Source organism: Kogia breviceps, chromosome 11 (genome assembly GCF_026419965.1).
Source record: "Kogia breviceps isolate mKogBre1 chromosome 11, mKogBre1 haplotype 1, whole genome shotgun sequence".
Classification (NCBI taxonomy): Eukaryota; Metazoa; Chordata; class Mammalia; order Artiodactyla; family Physeteridae; genus Kogia; species Kogia breviceps.
Genome location: NC_081320.1, coordinates 55270064 through 55292928, shown reverse-complemented (window position 1 = coordinate 55292928; position 22865 = coordinate 55270064). Strand labels below are relative to the sequence as shown.

General features: G+C 39.6%; 1 pseudogene; it reads left to right on the top strand.

Moving 5' to 3' along the window:
• The first annotated feature begins 3999 nt into the window (after positions 1-3999).
• On the top strand, positions 4000-21720 carry LOC131765197 (lethal(2) giant larvae protein homolog 1-like; annotated as a pseudogene).
• Positions 21721-22865: the final 1145 nt, after the last annotated feature.

Here is a 22865-nt window from a genome sequence, read left to right as displayed (position 1 = left end):
AATACAACTTCTAAAGTACACATCTGACTGTATCATCCCATCCCTTAAAGTCTCTCAGTAGCTCATTATCCTCTAGGAGTTAAAATCCACACCAAGAGGCTACTCAGGATCCTGACTCTGTTTCATTTCTTGCCTTCTATATTTCCCCAAACACAACGTGCTGAGACACTTTCAGTTTTTCAAATACATTCTCTCTCTCTCGCATTTGTTCCCTGGCTAATGCTGTCCTCTCTGTTCTGATCCCTTCCTTTTGTTAACCTGTCATTCTCTAACTCCTACTTTCGTAGTCACGTTAATATCACTTTTTCTGACATTTCCTGGCCAGTCCATGCTTTCTCTTCTGAGTTCTAATGGTTATAAGATGACACGGCTATCTTCCCAATAGACTCTGAACCTTCTTTCATTCTGATAAAATCTACATCTAGCACAATGTCTGGCATACACTAGGTGCTCAATGAATTATTAAATGAGCCCTTGGCACCACCATGGGAAATTCAATAAATTTAGAATTTAAAATTATTTTAGAAATTCTCTAACCCAAACTTCAGACTCCTGGCCTGCCAGTGCTTAGCTCTGCCATCTTGGGCAAGTTCCTTAATATGTCTTTGCTTCAGTTTCCCCATTTGTAAAATGGGGATGATTATAGTACCTTCATCATAAGGTTGTTATAAGTATCTAATGGATTAATACATTGCTTAGAAAAGTTCTTGACACATAGTAATCTTACAATAAATGTTTATTATTTAGGAGAAGGAGGAATTAGGGAAGAAAAGACACAGAATCTCAGATAGTTTAAAGGAAAAATTATTTGCTTAAGGACATGCTAACTACTGGTATAACAATACTATTTTAATTAAAGTTTCCAGACTTCTCATGCACAGTATGACCACTACCATATGTTAGTTCCCAAATGAATTAAGTAAACATCTACATGTGAGATAAAGATATAAACAGATTCCATATTAAAGACAATTTAAATGTTGAATTTAATTTTTTTAGTTTCCCAATTTATGCATTTATGCCATGTATATTAAAAAGAGAAATTTAAAATAATGAGTCTGAAAAATACATACACACAGAAGTTCCAGTATTTTCCCACAACCAATGGATTATCTTTACTCCCCATTTAGGAGATGCCAGGTATTTTTCACATAGAATTGTAGTTTTGTAATAGAATTTGTAGAATTGTCTACTTTTTCTTCTAGATTTGAGCTAGTTGAGGACAAGAACAGAGACTTGAGTAAGACTTATAAATCTCTGGATTTCAGTGGAGTTGCCTGATGTCCTCTGAGTACTTAATAAGTACACAATGGGTATCCCTTGTATTCAGTAAAAATACACCATTAGGGTGGAATGTAAGAAAGGGTAGTAGTGTCAGCTTGTATGGAAATTTGAGTTAATTCCCAAAGCCTCCAGCTGAAATATAAATTCATGCCTCCATATTTCCCAGAGTTCTAACTGTAGTACCTTATACATCAAAGATGCCCAAGTGAAAATGTGTTGATCTCTACATCTTAAGGGAATGTATTCATGGCAATTCTTTTTCTAGAAACTTGATGGATGGGATTTTAGATTAAAAGATGCAGATGACCAAAGTAGAGGTTTGGGAATTATTCAAATGTTGGTCTATACAAGCAGAGCCCACAGTCCAGAGCTATCAACACTTGCATTAAAAATCTTAAGCTAAGAAGACATCAGTCATAGAAAAACCACAGCTAATTTCACAAAACACAGCTACTAACAGTTAATATTTATCCTGTTGGAAAGAATTTAGATCCACCATTTTAGCTACATTAACACTGACAGATTAAAGATGCAATACCCCAAAGTATTTTCTTGGTAAACAGACAAGGACTAGAAAGTTTTTAACCCTAACCATAATTCCTTTAAATTTCTACAAGCCAGATTTCCACCCAGCTGTCTAGTACTGAAAGTTGAATGTTCAAAACTGGAGCTTTAGTTCAGTATTTGCTTTATTTTTTATTGCAATGCCTCTTCATGGACGTAAAATGGATGGATTTTGCTTTTAAAAAAATAAATATTTTCTTGTAGTTTTTTAAAGTGTAATTATTTTTGTGTAAGAAATATAATTGCACTCCATATTGAAAGCTAACCCAGTGGGGAAGTAATTCTGCACGATTACAGAAAGTTTTATTAAAAGACTGATAAGTAAAGTTTTGAATTTTTAATGCATTCTGCGGGCGGTTGAGTGCCTTTTGCCATCTCTGTCACTTATCATTAAAGCTGTGTGAAAGGGAGGCCTACCTGTTATACTTGACTTGAGTGGCAAAAATGTTCCCTGACAAATAAAAGTGAAAGAGACTGAAGTCAAAATGAAAAAAAAAATTAAAAACAGTCACAGTTTCATAGCTAATTTAACATTAATGCCTCCCCTTTACCCACAAAAATTTCTTTGTATTTAATATTCTGTTCTTACCTACTTATTAGCCTACCATTGTGAATGTTAAATTCCTGTATAGCATACAGCAATAACTCATTTCAACAAAAGCACATCCCATTTCCAGGCCATGCTTTTTGGCTTAATTTGAAAAAATTACCCTCGTTTGACAGAGAAAACACTTTTAAATACTCATAACCTACACATTTATGTGCGAGCGAAATCTGAAGAGTGTAATCTATCTAAGCTTTCTGTGATGAGGGCTCCGTGAGAGCCATCCTGTGAGCAGCACTGAACGCGCTCCGAGGCTACAGTGTGAAGTCTTCCGACTGGTATATGATTCTAATGTTTGTTTGTTTGTTTGCCCTAGATTCTGCCAGACCCTAAACAACCGACCAAAATCATTTTCAGTTTCTTCAAGTTGGTGTCCAGTGAGCACCGAGGGCCTGGGTTCCACTGCACTGTCCGTGGACTGGGGTGTCTGAAGGCTGTGCATCCAGCCCCCACTGCCCTCCTCAAACTGGCACGGACAGTCTCATGGCAAACATCAAACTGTCGCTTGGTTTCATGTGTCTGCTGCCTAATAAGTTTATTTTGGATCAGACTGAGTTGCCAGCATATGCTTGAGATAAAATGTTCAAATGATGCAAAGTGGTATTTTCAAATTATGATCCTGCGTACTTTTTTTTCCTTACCCACTTACATGTAATCTAAAAATAAATACTCGGCTCCACCAGGATGTGACAACTTCAGCAAACAAAATTGAAAATAGCTGCCTTACAATAGTCTCTCCCTCCAAATGAAACAGGGGAAAACATACCTTTAGAGAAAAATACAGCGCCTGTTAAGGAACAGACGAGCTACTCACAGCAGGTTTGTGAAGAGAGGCGCAAGGACATAAACAGCTCAGGATGGGTATCAAGCAAGGAAAAAACCAGCCAGCAATCACTGTGCTGAATCCCGGAAGAGGCGCGGGGAAGTGGTCACAGGTGATTGTCATGTGTGATAATTATTATTACTGTACACCTGCTCCTCCGCACTAATTAACTTTGGATATGCAAATCAATCCTATTGCATCATGCCCTGCTCTCCTCCCCTACAGATAAGAAGATGTTCAGCTGCTGGATTTAATTAGGATAATGAACGCCAGGCCCATGGTGGCTTGGCAGGGGAGGTGGGGGGGAAGCTGTGACTGACCTTTTCTCCCAAAACGTTGACATTTTCTAAGGCTTCTGAGCACTCGAAGTCACCTCCATGGCTGGGACATTGATAGGAGCGGATTGATGAGGTGTCATTAGAGGAGAGACGCCGTGGCCCCAGTGTTTGCTGGGAGAATACAGCAGGTGTTCTGACAAGGACACACACCATCACTGTTATTTGCCAAACAATTCTCTTGATTCACTAAAGTCAAGCATGCCAGCATTTCTTTATAAAAAGAAAACAAGGCTGTTTTTCATAGCCACCCAGAGGAGAGGTCATCGCTAAATTGCATTTCTGAATTACTTTTCATTTCACATCAATATAGTAAAAAGGTTTCTATTATTCCTCTCCCCTCACATCCCCCTTCCACTCTGCCCCCACCGGCCCTGCCCAGAATCCTCATGGCATGTAAGCAGAAAATGTTACATGATGGTAAGTTAAAAAGGGTTAAGTTTGTTCATATTAATCCCTATAATTCCACTCCTATAACATAAGGTAAGACAAGGGCTTCTGTGATTAAATGGAAAGAGAGGGCAGAACAGCATCTTCTTGTTTGGAAATCTGGTCTGCTTGTTTATCAAAAAATTGTTTTCAATTATGTATATATATATATATATATATAAAAGCCTTATTTGAATTTCAAATTCAAAGACATGCATACAAAATAATATCAAGGAACATAGACTGTAATACAATTCTGTTTTTCTCTCTCTCTCTGATCATTTACTCGGCTTTAACTTTTTAGCCATCTGTGTGTAGAGCCTTTCCTGTATTTTCTGTTCTGACAATAAGAGTTTTGTGTAGTAATAAAATAACACCATATTAGATCTCTCTCTTTTTTCTACTCTCTTCTTAATGTGTTAAATTATAACAGAAGAATAACTTTAGGAAACTAGCCAATTTCACAAAGAGGTGAAATAAAAGCCCTTTGGTGTAGCGGAAAAATCAAGCTGATCAGAGCTCAACAGGAAGGCAATGCTAGAGTCCTATTTCTAAAGTAAAGCAGAAAGGTTTCAAAAATTAACCAGGATTTAAAGAAGAAAGAATGAAGGATCATTTTGTTTCTCTAACCATGACACACTACACATTGCATGAGGTTTCTTCTAAGAAGTCAGAAATTTATGATAGGTTACCATTTTTTTTTTGTATCCAAGAGATGATTTATTACTTTTTTTCTCTGAAAAATTTCATTAATAACATAGGGTATTATAAATATTGCAATATATTCAAATAATATCATGCTGGGAGGCTGGAGATATTTAAATTGATCTTTTCCCTGGTGTTTAAAAAAATCAGGTAGTCAAAACTGGAACTCTAAGGTAGGATCTAGTCATCTAATATAAAAGAAAATAACAAATCCAACGGAAAAAAGTGCTGTCTTTTTTGTCCTGTGAGGTGTTACAAAGTGTTGGAATTAAGAAATCAGGTTTTGTCTCTTACAGCATGATAGGTGAAAGCTATAGGTTACAGCTGGTTGCAATATTCCTTTTTTCTGATCGTATTCCTTTCATGATAAGATTTCGGCACATACTAACAGTTAACATTTGGCAGGGTACAGCTTTAGAGATTCCACACATGGACTATCAGCATGGATCTGAGTGTGTCCTATAAAATAGGGGTGCATATCATGAGTTTGCTTGTGTGCATGTGATTTCTTTCTTTTTCCAGATCACTCATTTTACCTCTTGCTTATTAATGAGCGTTTTACTTAGACTCTCTCAATTACTTGTTCTGGTTCTTTCTCATCCGTGCTCCTTTTCTCTCAAGCATTTCTCTTCAGCCATAAAGCTCCCACAGCTGCACCTAGAACCATTTTGGGTAGCTGTCTCCTCATTTTGTCTTCAATACTCATTTCTCTGTGAAAGCTTGTGAAGCTGATTTCGTTAAGTATGAAGAGTAGGTACTTTAAAAGTAAGTACTTTTCACTCACAAGTATGTTGGCATTTATATTACAAACCTTATTTGTTGTCAATCTCAGTTCTAGAGAATAAGAGCCTTTGAACCAAGAACCTAGACTTGGCATCTCTGGGGAAGCAGATCTGACTGTGGAGAGAAGATGAGTTTAAGGCTCCTTCCTTCCCCGGCTGCAGGCTCCTCTGAGGAGTCCGGGGCCTCAGCTGTCCCACCTATCCGTGTGCTGGGTGCAAAAGGGAGAAAAGGCCACCACCACCCCAACCTCACTGCATGAAATTACGGTAGAGGTTCAGGTCTAGAGAACAGCTCTAATTTAACAGTTCTAAAGTAGAACATGAGGGGTCAGGACTCAAAAGTTTTACCCCCAAGTCACAATATTAATTTAGAAGGTTCACTTAAACTGCTCATTTCTGAGGGTTCTCTCTCTGTTATATCTTGCAGCTGTGTGTCCTTGGGCACATTCTTTTCTTGACCTCTCTTCAACCTGAGGTCATCATTTCACTTATAAAATGAGAATAATAACAGCACCCCATAGAGTTTTGGTGAATATTATATGAAATAATAATTTATATGTAGTTCACAATGCTCAGCTTTTAATAAATGCAACATTGCCAGTGTGTCCAATAACATATATATATCAGTAGTATATATATATATATATATATATATATATATATATATATGGATTAAACTGATCGGGGGCTATTTTTTAGAACTAGAGTATATATCTCATCAGGGAATCATGAGCATTGTTAAGCTATTGTTTGTAAAATCCTTTTGCACTTCTATTTGGACAGAGCACATTGTATATTTGTTGGAATAGGGTAAATAAATACTTATTTATACATAAGCATCACCTCTTTTTCCTACCAAAGAGATCATAATAGCTAGAAAGCTGGATACAAATAGAAAACTGGAATAGTAGGTCCCTGTGATCTTTGCACATGCACTTTGTCTGATTTTAAGGGCATATATCTTAAATTCTTCCATTTGAGAATTTGAGAACATGTCTACTGAACTTCCTGAATAGAAATCTATGGGTATTCTAGGCACATTTTATATATAATTTAAGCTCAGTAATACAACCTATGGATTGCTTTGATTTTTATTTTCGCTATCTGACCAAATAAAGCAGAAACAGATGGCTTTTCTGACATACTATTTTAAGCTACAAACATGTTGCCCACTTTTGAGCCTATGTAGTTAATCTGAAATCTGTCACACGATAAAATTAAACTTTCTATATTTTAAGGTGGAGACAAGTGTGGACTGGATTTAGGGTCTGAAGACCTGGGCCCTCGTCCCAGCTTAACTCTGAACACACTACAGACCTCTTGTGAATCACTTCACCTTGCTGCGTCTCAGCTCTCTTATCTACGAGGTAAGTTAGACAAGTGTGTATACTAATCACCTAAGGATCTCGGTAAAAGGAAGAGTCTGGTCAGCAGGTCTGGGGTGGAGAAAGAGATCCTGCATCTCTACCAAGCTCCTAGGGGAGGCCAGTGCTGCTGGTCCACAGTCTTTGAGGGGCAAAAGACTGGAAAATTTCTTGGACAAATGCTGTGTAATCTGGAGTTTCTATAAGATTATTCATGAGGTAGCATGTCATGATGGCCCCAAACAGGGATCAAGCAGAGACAATCACTAACATGGGTACAGTATTTTACAGTCATCAAAGTGTGTCCCATCCAGTTAGTCATGACAGCACTCCTAAGAGGAACCTAACCTCAGAAAAGCTGAATCACTGGCTCAAGATCACAAAGTCAGTATGTGGAAAAGGCCAAGATCAGACACAGTCTCCAACTAGCTGTGCTCACACACCACCAACGCCTTCCATGGTTACTTTTGCGTTCAACAGGCCCCAAAATACATGAAGGCAAAAAAGATCGAACAGCCTAATTTTGTTTCATACACAGCCATATATGTATACATTTATTTAAAGTTACCTAAGTATTGATAAAATCTTGTGTTTACCTGTCAGAGCCCATTTAAGACTTCTATATTTTTTTTCGCACCTTTCCATTATTTTTCTGCTGAATCCTATCCATCAAGTACAGAAAAGCCTCTCAGGACAGCATGTACATTTCCAGTTTCAACTGCTACAGTACAGGAGTTCTAGATCTTAAAGGCCAAAAAGCATCTATTTGACTAAAGAGCTATAAGGCAGCCATAAAAATTATGGATCACAGAAATAAGCAATTAGTGTTATCTTCAATTGCTTTATTGGCAGTATTCACTCGTTAGAATAGAGGCAGCCGTAAAACAGATTGCAACATACTGTATAACAGCATATGGGATTTTACATTATAATGCTATTCTCTGCCAAGAAGTCATATTTTCATTTGAATGCATGGAACAGATTATCACAGGGTTTCCAGCATTAGAAGTAGATGACCCTCACTTTTTTTGTGGTTGTTGTTAAAAGGCAATTCCTGAAGTTATGACTAAATCAAAATAAGTGCGATGGTGAATGGGGCTGTGTTACGTGCCTGCATTCTGGGCCACTGGAGACTGGGCATGGCGTGGAGCTACAGCAGATAATAAAGTCAATCTCTAACGTGGTGGATAGAGGGAAAGTTGAGGGTTTGCCAGTCTTCCAAACCAGCTGGCGTCAATTCTGGAGGAAGCTGTTCACCCGCCATCTCATCACAGCTGAAGCACCACAAAAGACACCACGAGCACAGGGGATAGAAATAAAACAATAGGAATAACAATATGAGAAGGAACAGAATCATTATTTAACATTGGGAGACGTCCTCCTGACATCTACTCCACCATTTTTACAGAATATGTACAGGAGCGTGTTTATATATTGCAGACAATGTAATACAGACCTTCAAATACACACACCCTGGAACAAATGTCAACAGGCCAAGCTCTCTGTAACCACCAAGAGGCCTAGAGTCTAAGAGTTTCCTCATCCCCTCACACATTTTACAGGTTTCAATATGACACACCTGGAAATAGGGCTAAATGCCCACTGTCCTGTTTCAACAGTTAAGTTGGAAAAAGAGTAGGGTAAAGTATATCTAACAGATTCTCTTTCCAAGATCAGCCTGTGCTATAGCAAATGAAAGGCTTTGAAAGGCAGGATTGCTGAAAAGGAAGCTTGTGTGGTTTCAAATTAGAAGTCATATTGTTGCACTCACAGTTGATCAAATAAATATTAATCACCAAATGTATTTATGTCACTTCTCACACGATTGCAATATATTTCAAATGTGTTTTTAAATGGTGGATAAAACACACTGGGATGGCAAAAAAAAAAAGAAATTCTCCTTTTATAGAACCTCCGATACTAGGGAGCTAGAAGCATATGTAGTAATTTACCAGAACAAAGAAATATGTTTGAATTAGTTTCTGTGTGTTTTCTGCTATCTATTCAGATCTAGTAAAATCCAAATAATTTGATAAAGTCTTTAGAACCTATGTACAATCATATCATGTTAAAAGTAGACTTTAATCTTATGTAATGTTTCAATGAATTAGTGTGTTCACTTAAGTAATTTTTCTAGTCTTAAGTCTGTAAAGTTATAAAATTGTAAAAACAATTTTTAATTGTAAAGAAAAAATCCTTATAATTTTGGAAAAAGATTACACTAAATGATTTTAAAGGCAGTAATAATGCAAAACAAAGTATAATAGAGCTGCCCCTTTCTATATCCCTTGGTTACTTGGAGTAACATTTTCAGTTCTCAATTTCTACATTTCTGTGTTTAAGGACTTTTCTTTTTATTCATAAAAGGATTTGATAAGAAGAGTAATTAGACTAAAAATGCAAGCATTTTGCAACCTAATCCTGCCTATGCTATTTACTAGCCCCTATGGCATGCATATATTTATATACTGTTTAAATTCTGTATCAGCTGTCATGGATTTATTTGTAAAGTTGCATAATAACCATAATACCTACAGCCACCTTCCAAATTGAGCTTGAAAAAGATTTTTTAAGTATTTCTCAAGTGGTCAGAGTAAATTTCTCAAGTGGTAAGAAATTTCTCAAGTAAATTTCTCAAGTGGTCATGAATGACTACCTTGTCTTAGTTTTAGAGTGAGGAAAGCTGGTAGTTTTCCAGCAGCCAAACAAGGGGCCCCTTTAAAAACCTGAACTGGAAATAGGAACCAGGAGAGTGGCTAGTTTATACTTTGAGAAAATGATGCTGACAGATTGAGGGTATTCCACCAATGTATAACATACAGTGAAACATCTGCCTTTTGGTTCAGCAGTATCTTCCTCACTAGCCCACCAATTTCCTTAATTTGGCAACTCCTGTGGCCCTGGCCTTGTGACTGAGGTAACATTATATATAAATGTTGAGAAGCAAGCTGTTCCTTGGATCTGTAAGGTAGCAAACTCAACAGACGACACATTTTTAAAATGTCAGTGAGTATATGAGTGTGTATAATTGTGTGTGTTTCACCAAATACAGTTGCACTGAGTCAGACAACAGTAACACCAAAGGCTAATGGAGAAAATGTGTTTTTTTACATATTGATCTTGTCATGCAATAATGTTACTTAATTCCGCATTGTTCAGAACAAACCAACAATGAATAGTATCTTGCTATATAATGACTAGTTTTTCCTTTCCTTGCAATAAAGTAAAAGCATTTAAGAAAAAAAAAACCCACAAGCATCTCAAATAGCCTCTGCTTTGCTGCAAAAATAGACTGTGACGACAGTAACTCTCCCAATCAATTATGCCGCATGGTTTTAAGTGAGGAAAAAAATTCAACATACGAATCACTTCAAAATATATACAGCATATATCTATATGTACAAACTGCATAAATTTTGAAGGGCTACGAAGCATATATTTTGCTACACCAAAGCTCTGACTGTTAAATTGATTGCAACAAAACTTTAATTTCTTTTTCTGAAAAACCCGAGGAATATGAATGTTACTGGAATTATTTAAATGCAGTGGTGTGTATACATCTATGTGTGTGGGTATAAACAAGATTTCTACAAATTCTCTTCAGTAGGCTCAGAAGCAACACCTCTTCTCTAACAAAAATATTGCTCTGAAATTATCTCCTTTAAAAGTGACGACTTAAAAGAATATACTTCAAAGTCCACACTCTACACATCTGCATTCTGAACCCATTCTGCATAGGGGGTCACTTAATAGTGTTCACGCCTGCTGTATACATGCAGGGTTCATTAATGGTCTCCCTTAAAAGCACCTTTTTAAAGAATGATCTGCCACATTAGCCAGAGGGATGTAATGTGTGTGTGTGTGTATGTACACACACACACATATATATATAATTCTTTTTAATTTTGGCTGAATTCAGGAATGTGTCTGGGCTAAAAGAATCGATCTGTCACACAGCAACAGATTGCAGTTAGAGACTGCCAACAAATCACAAGCAACAGTAGGTAATGACTAATTGTAACAGGAATGAGGGAACAGAGGGTGGGGATTATTTCAGAAAAGGTAACTGAAAAAATGATCCTTCCCAAATGAAATCAGTTTTGCTTTGGTGTTTGTTACTGTTAAATCAAATACAAGCACAGCACCTTCCCTCTTCTCAAGAGTTGATCCATTTGACAATTTCTAAGAGATCTGTGAATTTTCCATCACAGGTTGCCTTTTCTGTTCCTCCATTTCTATTAATATTATATTCTATGAGTCACTTTTGAGGTTTCTCAATGAATTATTACTTTAGCACACTTGTTGGAGCTCTACAACCTAAGACTTACAGGAAACCTTGACTATGACTCCCACTTTGTGGTAATGAATATACAACATGATCTTTAAAAAAAAAAAAAAGGATTTATGAAGATTTACAAGGTCCAAGAAATAGAATAGCAAGAGCAATCATATCCATCTCTTTTATTGATTAGAATGTTATGATTTTTAATTATCTATTCAATCATACCTCCTCAGATTTTCATGAAATACTTTTTTCTAATTATCAATGTACACAAACACAAACTTTTTATACCAGAAACTTAACCTTCTGAAACTTTAATCTATGAAATTACTTGGAGCTTGAGGTGCTTAAAGGATTTAAACTCTGCACTAAGGTTCAAATGCTTTGCAAAATTTCTCTAATTTTCACTCCACTGCAATGAAGAGCAACAAGATGTTCTGTGTAGTTGAAACACAAGGGTTTTGTGGCTCCCTGTAACTGTAGAGATTACAAAGCAGATTGGGTCAAATGTAATTTCATATTTTAAAGGTCACTTACTGTGTTTAAACTTAAATATTTAACTTTAACCAATATAGTGTGGTGAGACTGCTCATATACTTATTCCAAATGTAAAACTAACAATTTCCTTAAGTTGATGATATAGGCTGTTATCCCAGTCTTTAGGTAATACAACCCATTTTGTCTCACTGCTCTTTTAATTCCTAAATCCTCTGCTTTCTACAACATGTTGAACATCAGAATCCATGTCTATTTAATACCTGCATCAAATATTCTTTATCTCCTCATAATTCAAAGAAGAAATAAATGAAGGAAGCTAAAGACTGACCTTTTTTCTTAAATGGACATTGATCGATTGATGTCCCTAAACTAGTTTCTCAATAAACTCAACTCTTTCTCTGCTGAAAAAGAAAAGAGCAGTTCCAGAATGGCAAGTTAAAAAATTAGCCAGTAAGGTAAGAACATGTAAAAGAGAAAGTATCAACTGCAGAAACAGTATCAGAACCAAATTATCAATAGATGGGAAAAGGATGAAAAATAATGGTGAACAATGAACTACAGATCACTGAAGCAATGTATATGAGGGAAGGGAAGAAGCTAAGGGCAATGAGATGGCACAAGGGCAGCAGGAAACTTGTGAGTTTCCTCTTAGTATGATTTTTCCTGGAAAAATCATACTAAGAGGAAAAATGTAAAACCTTGTCAAAGAGAAGTAATGTTGTATCAGGCACCCATAAAACACTAACAGAAAATCAGAATTATACTCAGGTAAGCCCAGCCTAAATCCTAGATGATAGGGGGTCACAGGCTTGGAATTTCCTTTCTGTTCCCAAGAAGCTTGTACATATAATTGGTATGCATCTAAACCATTCTTTTGTTTCCAAGTGTCAGGATATTTGGAACAAGAAAACACACATCAACATCTTGATAACTGAAAGTCTGCTAAAGCTATTTATATTTATTATAAAACTGTTTGAACCTCCCAAGGGGTGAGCTGCAGACAGCTTCATGTTCCAGATTTCAACACAAGTGTATCAATCTCCCATTATGACCTACATCCTTTACGTCTAAACACGGGGCAAGGGCCTAGCCACCCAACAGTGGTAATCCGCCAGCCAGCATTCACATCTCAGGTGATGGCAGAGATACTATAATTAGGGCCTGCTAGCACAAAAGCCCAAGGCCAGTGTGGCAGCCAGCACCCAGTTCACTAGGCATAGCAGAAACACTGCCAATAATTTTCAGACTGATCAAACACCACCTGAGGTCAATTCATTCAATCATTTGTTATTTATTCATTCAATAAATATTTATCAAACACCAACCCACCACGTTCCAGGTACCAAACAGTCCCATAGCCTTGTGCCTTAACATTGTAATATCACACATATATTGATTCAAGTAACCCATTTCCACAGGGAACTCTACTCAATACTCTGTAATGGCCTATATGGGAAAAGAATCTTTAAAAAAAAAAACAGTGGATATATGTATAATATTCACTTTGCCTGAAACTAACGTGACACTGTAAATCAACTATACTCCAATAAAATTTTTTTTTAAAGTAACCCATTTCACAACAATAACAATTATAAAACTTGAATTACCACCTCTTTTCCCCATGTTCTATGTTTGACCTTTCATGTGGGTCATATGCATATTTGATACATCTGAGTAATTTCAGGTGGATTCTTCTACTTGTATATAACTACTTCATTACCAGTCAAGTTATAACATGTGAGCTTACACGAAGCATTGTACTATTAAAATAAAAATATCGCTGGATATATTTCACCTTAATGTGAGTGAAACAACTTTTCAACCCACCACCAAAGGAGAGAAGAGCTAGCGTGAAACCACAGGAATATATTAGGGATGGATAAAAGTGAGGCCCTGAAAAGGGTAGAGGGAGAAATTGGAAACAAGGGATGGCACCCCTACTTCATGATAGTGTCCAGGGCTATCATCACTTCTGCTCCAGGATGCATCATTTAAAATACTTAAGATGTGAGGGAATCAGTTATTCCTTGTATTTGTCTTGCCTAAGTTGCAAAGTGAGATTTTTTTTTTTTTTTTTTTTTTTTTTTTTTTTTTTTGCGGTACGCGGGCCTCTCACTGTTGTGGCCTCTCCCGTTGCGGAGCACAGGCTCCGGACGCGCAGGCCTAGCGGCCATGGCTCACGGGCTTAGTTGCTCCACGGCATGTGGGATCTTCCCGGACCAGGGCACGAACCCGTGTCTCCTGCATCGGCAGGCGGATTCTCAACCACTGCGCCACCAGGGAAGCCCAAAAGTGAGATTTTTTTCCATAATTTCATTCTGTAATTTGATGTCTAATCCTTTCAGTTCATGATTTTATGGATTTCAACCAAAACGAGGACTCTCTTCTTTTGTCTTCTGTCTCCAGACGACTCTAATTGTGTTACCAAGATGCAGGCCCAGATTATGTACTGCCCTAGGTATGCCCTTCTCTCCGTTTTCTCTAGGTTCTAGTGAATAATAATTTATTCTCTGGAGGTGTTTGAACCAGAACTGCATATTCTATTATATACACACTCAAGTTCATATATACAAATATATATCACATATTTCCAATATACAGTAAAATCATACATACGCCCACAAAAAAATGTTTTCCTCATAAAATTAACTTAAAGCTATTCAAAGAGTTTGGTCCACATCATCATTTCATGTGTTAAAATAAATAGGTAATTAATATCCTTTCTTTCCATGATATGTCAACTATGAGCAGTATCTGGCAGATTTGGGCTAATAAACTCCAAAATAACAAATACATACTTAGCAAAAACATGACTATATTAATTATTTAATGTAAATGAAGAATTCGCATGTTGGCCAATTTTTTTTTCTAAAATAAACTTGTTTATAAATGTTAGTAGTTGACTAAATAGTTGTTTAAAAAATGACCATTCTTTTGGAAGGCCCATGTAAAAACAAAACAAATAAAACTTCAGATTTAATCACTCTAGGCCAAAATTTGAACTTTCCTTTGAGCTGTATAGATTTAGACAGGATCATGGCAGAAATGAGCATTTCCTGGGAACAATTATCCAACCAAGCCCCACTGGTTTCCCTTCACCATCTCAAAATCACAGCTGGTGATTTCAAACCACAGGGAAAAGTGAGTGATGGCCTCTGGGTTGCTACTGAGATCTATTTTCAGAGTATTTGTAGGTGCCCCCTCTCTTTTCCAGAGGGCACAGTGGCTCTTGAACCAGATTTTGTGTGCGTGCGGTTCCTTCCCTGTTCGCCCTGCGGCATATCCGACTTCTCCACTCCCAGGAGCTGTCCTTAGCCACTGCGACCTCGGTTCCTGCAGGTGACAGTATGGCTTTCTGCTGATTTATTAAAAATCTCCCATTTTATGGCTCCTGTGTACTCTCTGGAGTGTGATCATGTGACCAGGATAATGACAATCTGTCTCCCTGCTAACATTTCTCTACTTTGGTTATTTGTTTGATAAAGTGAGGAGCTTCCCTTTTGTTGCCCTTCATCAGAGCTTAATGTCTTTACTTTGGGATCAATATACTTTATGAATAATTTTATTTCCTTCTATTTTTATGGTCTTTTCTCCTCATTATCATACTGAGTTTATTAGCTGGTGCTGTCAGTATCTTTACCCTGTCATATGTTCCTGAGGTACAGTAAATATCACTTGTGTTGTAATTAATATGCACACCCTCTGCAGTAATTAAAGTACAGACCCCTTCAACCAGCTGAGCTTCCTACACTAATTCCACCTTATCTTCATAATGAACTTATTGTAATCTGAAACTACTACTGAATATTGTTCAGTAAGGCTAGAAGAATGAAATCTAACGAGATGCAATAATATTTGTGCACATGTTAATATAAAAAATGAATTTAATTAGTCTAAATCTAATTAAATTTCCCATACAATTAAAAGCCTCCCCTTCCTTCCATTTTTTAAAAACTAACAAATGCCAAATTATTGCCCTTCCAGTTATTCCTATAAAGAAGCAGACTGGACAAATGCTTTTTTCCCCCCCATAAGATACACACAGCAAAATCTAGAAGAGCCAGAAGAAGGATAGGAAATAGCTAAATCCCTTTAAGGAACTACCATGTGAAATAGACGACTCGTAAGAGTAGACAAATCAAAAATCTGACCTTTGTATAAAAAAGAGAAACTCAAGGAAAATAGTTTATCAAACCAATCTGCCAATCAAAACAATAGGTTTTAAAAATATCTAATACCGGACTTCCCTGGTGGCACAGTGGTTAGGAATCTCCCTGCCAACGCAGGGGACACAGGTTCAATCCCTGGTCTGGGAAGGTCCCACATGCCACAGATCAGCTAAGCCCGTGAGCCACAACTACTGAGCCCATGTGTCTAGAGCCCATGCTCCTCAATAAGAGAAGTCACAGCAATGAGAAGCCCACGCACCGCAACGAAGAGTAGACCCCGCTCGCCACAACTAGAGAAAGCCCGCGCACAGCAACGAAGACCCAACACAGAAATAAATAAATAATAAATTTCTAAAAAAAAAAAAATCTAATACCAAATGTACATTGCAAGTGGCATTAAGGCACAGTCCCTGTCCCCAAGGAGCTTATATTTTAATGAAAGAAATACATATTTCAATTCAGAAAGATTTATTGGGCATCTACCAGAACTAGCACAGACAATGAACGTCATAGAATTTCTAAGCAGCATGGAAAAAGTAAAGTCTAGCAGTAAGCTTGCACCTTGAGAGACGCGAGAGAGAACATTTGGGGCAGGACACTAACTGATGCTGCACATATTCAATTTTGCTGGAGAAGAAGGTCTGTGTAAGTGAGGAAAAAATTGACACAAAAGACCAAATCAAGATACATAACTGGCACAAAAGAGGAACATGGTAAGGAACTGCATGTGCATTTAATATTATACTTATATCGTCAGGAAATCAGCAAGGAAACTGAGGACCTAAAGTGCAGACCCACCACAGGCAGGGAGCTGGCAAAGAAGCCTGAAAACTGGGTGAAAGGTCGGGCATGATGACCACAGCAGTGACAGGCAACGGAATTATTTCAAGGTGGAGAGAATTTACCAATAGGGTAGAGCCCTGCTTTTTAATTATTCACAGTAATGACCTGGTTCTTGGAAAGAAAGGAGTTATTTCCTAGATTGTAGATTGAACTAAATTAGCAGGCAACACAGCATGGAGGACTGATAAAACACACACACACACACACACACACACGTACATCAATTTGAGAATTTAAAAGTGATTTAGTGGTCAAAACACCTGTCAATTAGGACAACACATTTACTCCCACAGTTGTTTTCTTGTTTTCTTTAAAAACTACCTCTGTTTATGGGAGATTTATAAGACACGTTACCGAATGGATTACTTGGAAGGAAGTAACCAAGTGATGTTATCTTTGCAGTAGTGGAATCCAAACCCCACCATTACCTGGCACCTGCGCTGGCACTCTCAGAGCAATGATGGATTGGCTCTGTAAATTAACATTACATAAATAAAGCAAATCAACATCTACTCTCCTACTGGACTTGATGTGAACTTAATTGGGAAAGAACAGAGAAGCGTTCAGAGCAGCACCCATGCAACAGTCTCTGTAAAATTATCAGTGGTCTTGCTTTTAGGCATGAGGTGTCCTTTGGCAGCATTGCCTGCCTATGCCCCAACTACCACCGCTGACACCACACGTTGATTCTGTCACTGCCCTGACCCCTACTGCATCCTGAGCCTCTAGTTTGAAACTGCACTTTTTTTCTTAATGCATTAAGTACATAGAAAGTTAGGAACCTAGAATCATCTCATGCCATTCCTTAATATAATACAATGAAATTTTTAATTGTATGAAGGTTACACCAGTCAGAAGGCAATGAGTCCTAAGTAGAAACCTGATAGTCTAGGAAGTTATCCTACACAGCAAAATTCTGAGATCTCAACGTAGAGCTTCAGAGATGAAAAAAAATAATATGTTGAGACGGACTGCTAAAGCTACGCATTACAAATCAAAGGAACTAAAATAAAGTTAGGCGTTCTCTAAAAGAGTGCTCACTATATTTTAAGGAAGATTTAAATGTACTTCAAAAGGGAAACATGGAGAAAATGGAATGATAGTGATATCAAAAATAAATTACAAAGAAAATCTGGGGGGGCTTCCCTGGTGGCGCAGTGGTTGAGAGTCCGCCTGCCGATGCAGGGGACACGGGTTCGTGCCCCGGTCTGGGAGGATCCCACGTGCCGCGGAGCGGCTGGGCCCGTGAGCCATGGCCGCTGAGCCTGCGCTTCCGGAGCCTGTGCTCCGCAATGGGAGAGGCCGCAACAGTGAGAGGCCCGCATACTGTAAAAAAAAAAAAAAAAGAAAATCTGGGCTGTTCTGCTGCTAAAAAAAAATAAGACTAAAACAGATGTTGACATCTACCTGATAGCAAATATGCTTCTTAATGTTGATTCTGACCAGCAGAAGGCAACCTACTCGGAAAGAAATCTGATAGGAATGAGTGGAGATCCTAAAAGATAGACTTTTTAAATTCCTGATTGATAAAGTTTTGGTTAGGCTATGCCACTGACAATCATCGAATCCGGAATGTCAGCCCATTTTCAGTGAACACAAGGCATGTGTGTACCAACAGGTATACGTGTGACTGTGTTTGTGTGTGTGTATGCACTTGTCTATATAAGAAAGCAAAAATTCAAGCTCAGAAAATGAAGTAATGTGAAATTTCCTTTGGCATACTCTTCCAGTATATTTACTGAAAATACACTTATCTTAATTTACATGTGTTCATCTTTAAGCTTTGTGTTCAGTTCACTGTAGGACCTGAAACCTAATGCTGCAGAATGGTTTCAAAGATCAGAAAAAGTTGTAAATATTAGCAACAGTGTCGCTCATGAGCATGTCTGCATCAGTTTTAAAAATTGTTCACATTAAGGATGAGCTTGGCTTTGGAGAAAATATTTTGTGACTCATGGTTTACTCTGTACTTTCAGCATAGTTTGGGAGCAATGCTAATGTTTATGGGTTACTGCACTAACTTAGAAATTATAGTGTAATATTTGTAATGCAAAGGAACCTTTCTTGGAAAGCAGATGTACTTATATTTGCTCAATGGTGAGATTAGTGACAAGGTCTAGGAACCTAAGCAGAAGACAGATGTCAACTCAAGGCAATAGTTTTGCAACTGTGGTGAGTGTGTGGTGGAGTGGTCAATTTCAAACCACCATTTGATGATATATTCTTGATTCAATAACAGCTTTTCAGCAGGCTGTGTTCATAAGGGAAATGTCAGTAAGAAGGGTTTTGTTGTGAGCCTCATGGTGTCCTCTAGCCCCTCTGGTCAGTTTGTTTATGTACTGGACCATCGATCTCTTAACATTAGCCAGTTGAAACAAAAAAATAAAACATGGCAACTAAATGATAAATGAGGTGGGAAACAGAACATTCTAGAATGCTTTACATAAAAGACATCCTTGAAGGAAACCACTGATGAGGAAGAGAAAGTTGAAAAACTGGGAAAACTAAGCTATAAGCTATTCTCATTCTGTCTGTGTGTGTGTATACACACACACACACTGTATATATATTTGCATGTAAAATATATATTATATATTTTTAATAATTTAATACTACTGACTTCTGTAGAAAACACAAATAGCAGCATTTACACCTCTCTTATTTCCAGAATTACTGAGGGGAGTTCGATAATGTATATAAAACCTTGAATCTACTAAATGTTAGAACTGTCATAATTTTTTTCAGTTATCACTTTCCTTTGGTAATAAAAGCCCTAACTGTATCACCAGATGTAAAAGCAAAACCAAAACACCAGTTTGCCATCGTCGTTTTTCCAGCTTACTGAATGAGATTCCAAAATTAAATTTCAATGGTTTGCAAAACTCTTCTCTCAAATTAAGGCAGAAGTGACTGAAGACACTTTTAGCTACACCTGCTCAACCGCTAATTTAATGAGAAAATGACTTAGAAATTGCAAGTGGTAGATGTAACAATATTGTTGGTATGACCTAAGATGTTGCAGTACAGACAGCTCGAGTAGAATCCATCTTTAATACTCTGATCCCTCCATCTTTCTTCATACCTAGCCTGTTTCAAATAAAGAATACGCCCAACTCCTCATTGAGTGGCCCAGCATGTTTGGATATGAAATGGTATGGTTAAGGACTAGAAAAATTTTTCTCCTGTAAGTATTCAATATTAAGACAGTTTTTGTCCACTCTTACCTGTTCACCCCATGTCGCCAATGTCCCAGACAAGCTGTGGGCCCGCATCGTGAGCGCTAGGGAGCAGCAGAGCTCCCAGCCAGCCTCCTGCACCATGAGCTGGCCCATCACTGGAATTGGAACCCAGTCCAGAGCCATCGCAGCAAGAGCTGCTGCTGACTGGCCATGAGGACAGCATCATGCGGTTCTGGGACGCCTCCGCTGTGGCGCCCCAGCCATCCTGCAAGCTGAGCACTGCTGGCCTCTTCCAGACAGAGAGCACTCACGCCAACAACCTGGCCTAAGCCACAGTAGACGACTGGCCGCCCTTCCTTAAGATTGGCTGCTTCTAACCCTGCAGCGATGATCCTCTGCTCAGCGTGCAGAAGATGGCGTTCTGCAAGTACACAGCCCAGCTGGTGATATCCGGCACTGCAGGCCAGGTGCTGGTGCTGGAGCTAAGCGACGTGCCTTAAAAGCAGGCAGTCAGCATGGCCAGCGTAGACCCCCTCCAGGACTGCGAGGGCTTCACGTGGAAGTACCGTGGGCAGCTGATCCTGCGCCTGGGCCGCTAACCTGGCCTCCGGCTTCCAGCCCATGTGCTGGGTCAGTGCTGTCATCCAGTGCCATCCCTGCCGTCCTGCAGCAAGCCGAGTGCAGCCTGTGGCTTTTGGCACAAGTCATGGCTTTGGCCTCTTTGACTACCCATGCAAGAGCCCTGGTCTGGACAAGTGCACCCTTCACCCCAACGACTCCCCGGCCATGGAGAGGTCGCTATCCCAGGTGAAGCTGCTTACAAAGTTGCTGTGCTGGTCTTTCGGGCGCATGCGGAAGAGCTGAGTCTCAGGCAAGAAGTAGGATACTAATGCCAACGGCAAGTTTCAGGAAGCCAACACGCTGCTGGCAGATCAGGCCTGCCCCCAAGACCTGGGGATGATGCCACTGCAGTTCTGCATCAGCCCCGGTCGGCCGAGGACTCCCTCCCGGGCGCTGTGCACGTCTTCTATTATACTTTGCTGACATGTTCCTTGAGATGCAGCCACACACACCAACTCGGGCTCCATATATGCTATGCTCTAGCCATGCAGGCGTCAGGAAGATGCAGGAGCCGTCAGAAGGGCACAGAGGAGCGCCTGACGCCCCGCGACCTCGTGTCGGCCCTCCCAGCGTCGGACGCACGCAAACGCCCTCAGCCTGACCTATGACGCGAGGCCTCGTGGGTTCTCGCGCAGGCGCAGGACTTGTAGGGCGGACGCCGTGCTCACCGGATGGGCGGGGCTGTTCAAGGTGTTCACACTGCTCAAGGAAAGGGCCATGACAAAGTTCAGGCCGAGGGCCCACGAGGGCTGTCGCGTGCATAAGGTGGCACTGGCTACACTTGCCAGCATGGCCTGAGAGGACTATGCCAAGACGTGCCTGATCTGCCTCCCCAGCCTGGGCAATGCCCACGTCTTCTCGGTGCCTGGCCTGCGACCCCAGGTGTAGTACTCCTGTAGCCAGAAGGGGGACACAGCCGCATCACCTCCTGTGTCTTCAAGTGCCACAGCCAGTTTTTACCTGATTTCCCCATGGGAGCTTGAACGCTTCTCTGTAAGTGTCCAGAACGTCACAGAGCCCCTCGGCTCTCTGGACATTAGCTGGCCCCTACGATGCCACCCGTGCCAGCTGCAGGCTCCCAGAGTTGCCAAAGCTGAGACAGGCTAACGGGACCCTAGGCATCGTCCTGGCTCCACGGAGCCGCGATGGAAGCGTGTTCTCCCCCATGTCCACTAACTCGGCCACCAGTGACGACACTACGCTGGACACGACAGGGAACATCACGGTGGAGGACATGAAGGATTTCCTGGGCCCTGTAGAGGAATCTGAGAAGAATCGGAGGACACTGGCAGAAGACAGGGCTTGAGCCTGCGCCATCCTGATCAACTGAGGAAGGCTAGAACTACCCGACCACCTCCTACCTGCCCTGCTGGCACCTGAAACCCAGGACCCCAACCCCTTCTTGGTCTTTTACATGGACCTACACCTGCTAACCTGCAGGCTCCAGTGGGACCTGCCAACCCTGACCCCAGGTTGTGGGCCTGGACTTGGCCCAGAGCCTCTGGGGCAGATTCAGACTGACCCTTCCTACAGGTAGTTGGCTACCCTGGAGCCCAGGTGCCAAGGCGAGAGGGTAGATAGGGCTGGCAACCCAAGCTACCTCCCACTCCACACACCGTCCTTTTCCACTCCCTTTGCAGAAAGAATTTTTCTAATGTCCGTGCTGGGCTGGACAGTCATTTTAAAACTATTTTGGTACAGGGCTGGCGGTGAGCAGGTGGGCAGGATGGGTTTCCCTATAGATTGTACCTTGGGGTTTTTTCTGTCTTTTTTAAAAATTGTTTTAATATTAAAATTACTGATTTTTAATTTGGAAAAGAAAGCATTTAATATCTCTTAAAAGGGAGGAAAAAGAGAGTATCAATAGAATGAGCCAGAACAAATATTTTAATTATAATTCTATCTTACATGATTCTCTGTACCCAGCACTGTTACCCAGAATGTTTTTGAGCAATGGAAAAGGAATCAGATACTTATTTTTAGCCAAAACATTAAGGAGTTTATGCCTGAATTTCATAAGTGATAAGGTTACCCATGTGCCTTTGAGAAAATGCTGAGAAACTTTTCTGAGCCTCAGACAGAAAATATAAGTTGTGAACTTCTTTAATGGCCGTGCCTTCCAAAGTAGAACAAAGGGAAAGAGTTATTGAGGTAACTAAAACAAAGCAAGAAATACTGCAGAAAAAGAGAAAAATATTTTTCCCCAGGTCTGAATCTAGCAGCTCAGAACACATGAAGGAGATGAATGAACTGAAAAGGTATTTGCAGCCAAAGAGATAGATGCTGAGCTATTATTTCTTGTGATGCTATGAGATATTTATAACAACGAAAAAAAAACCTCTTGAACATAGAATCAGCACCCAGTTTCTCAGCAGCAAACAAC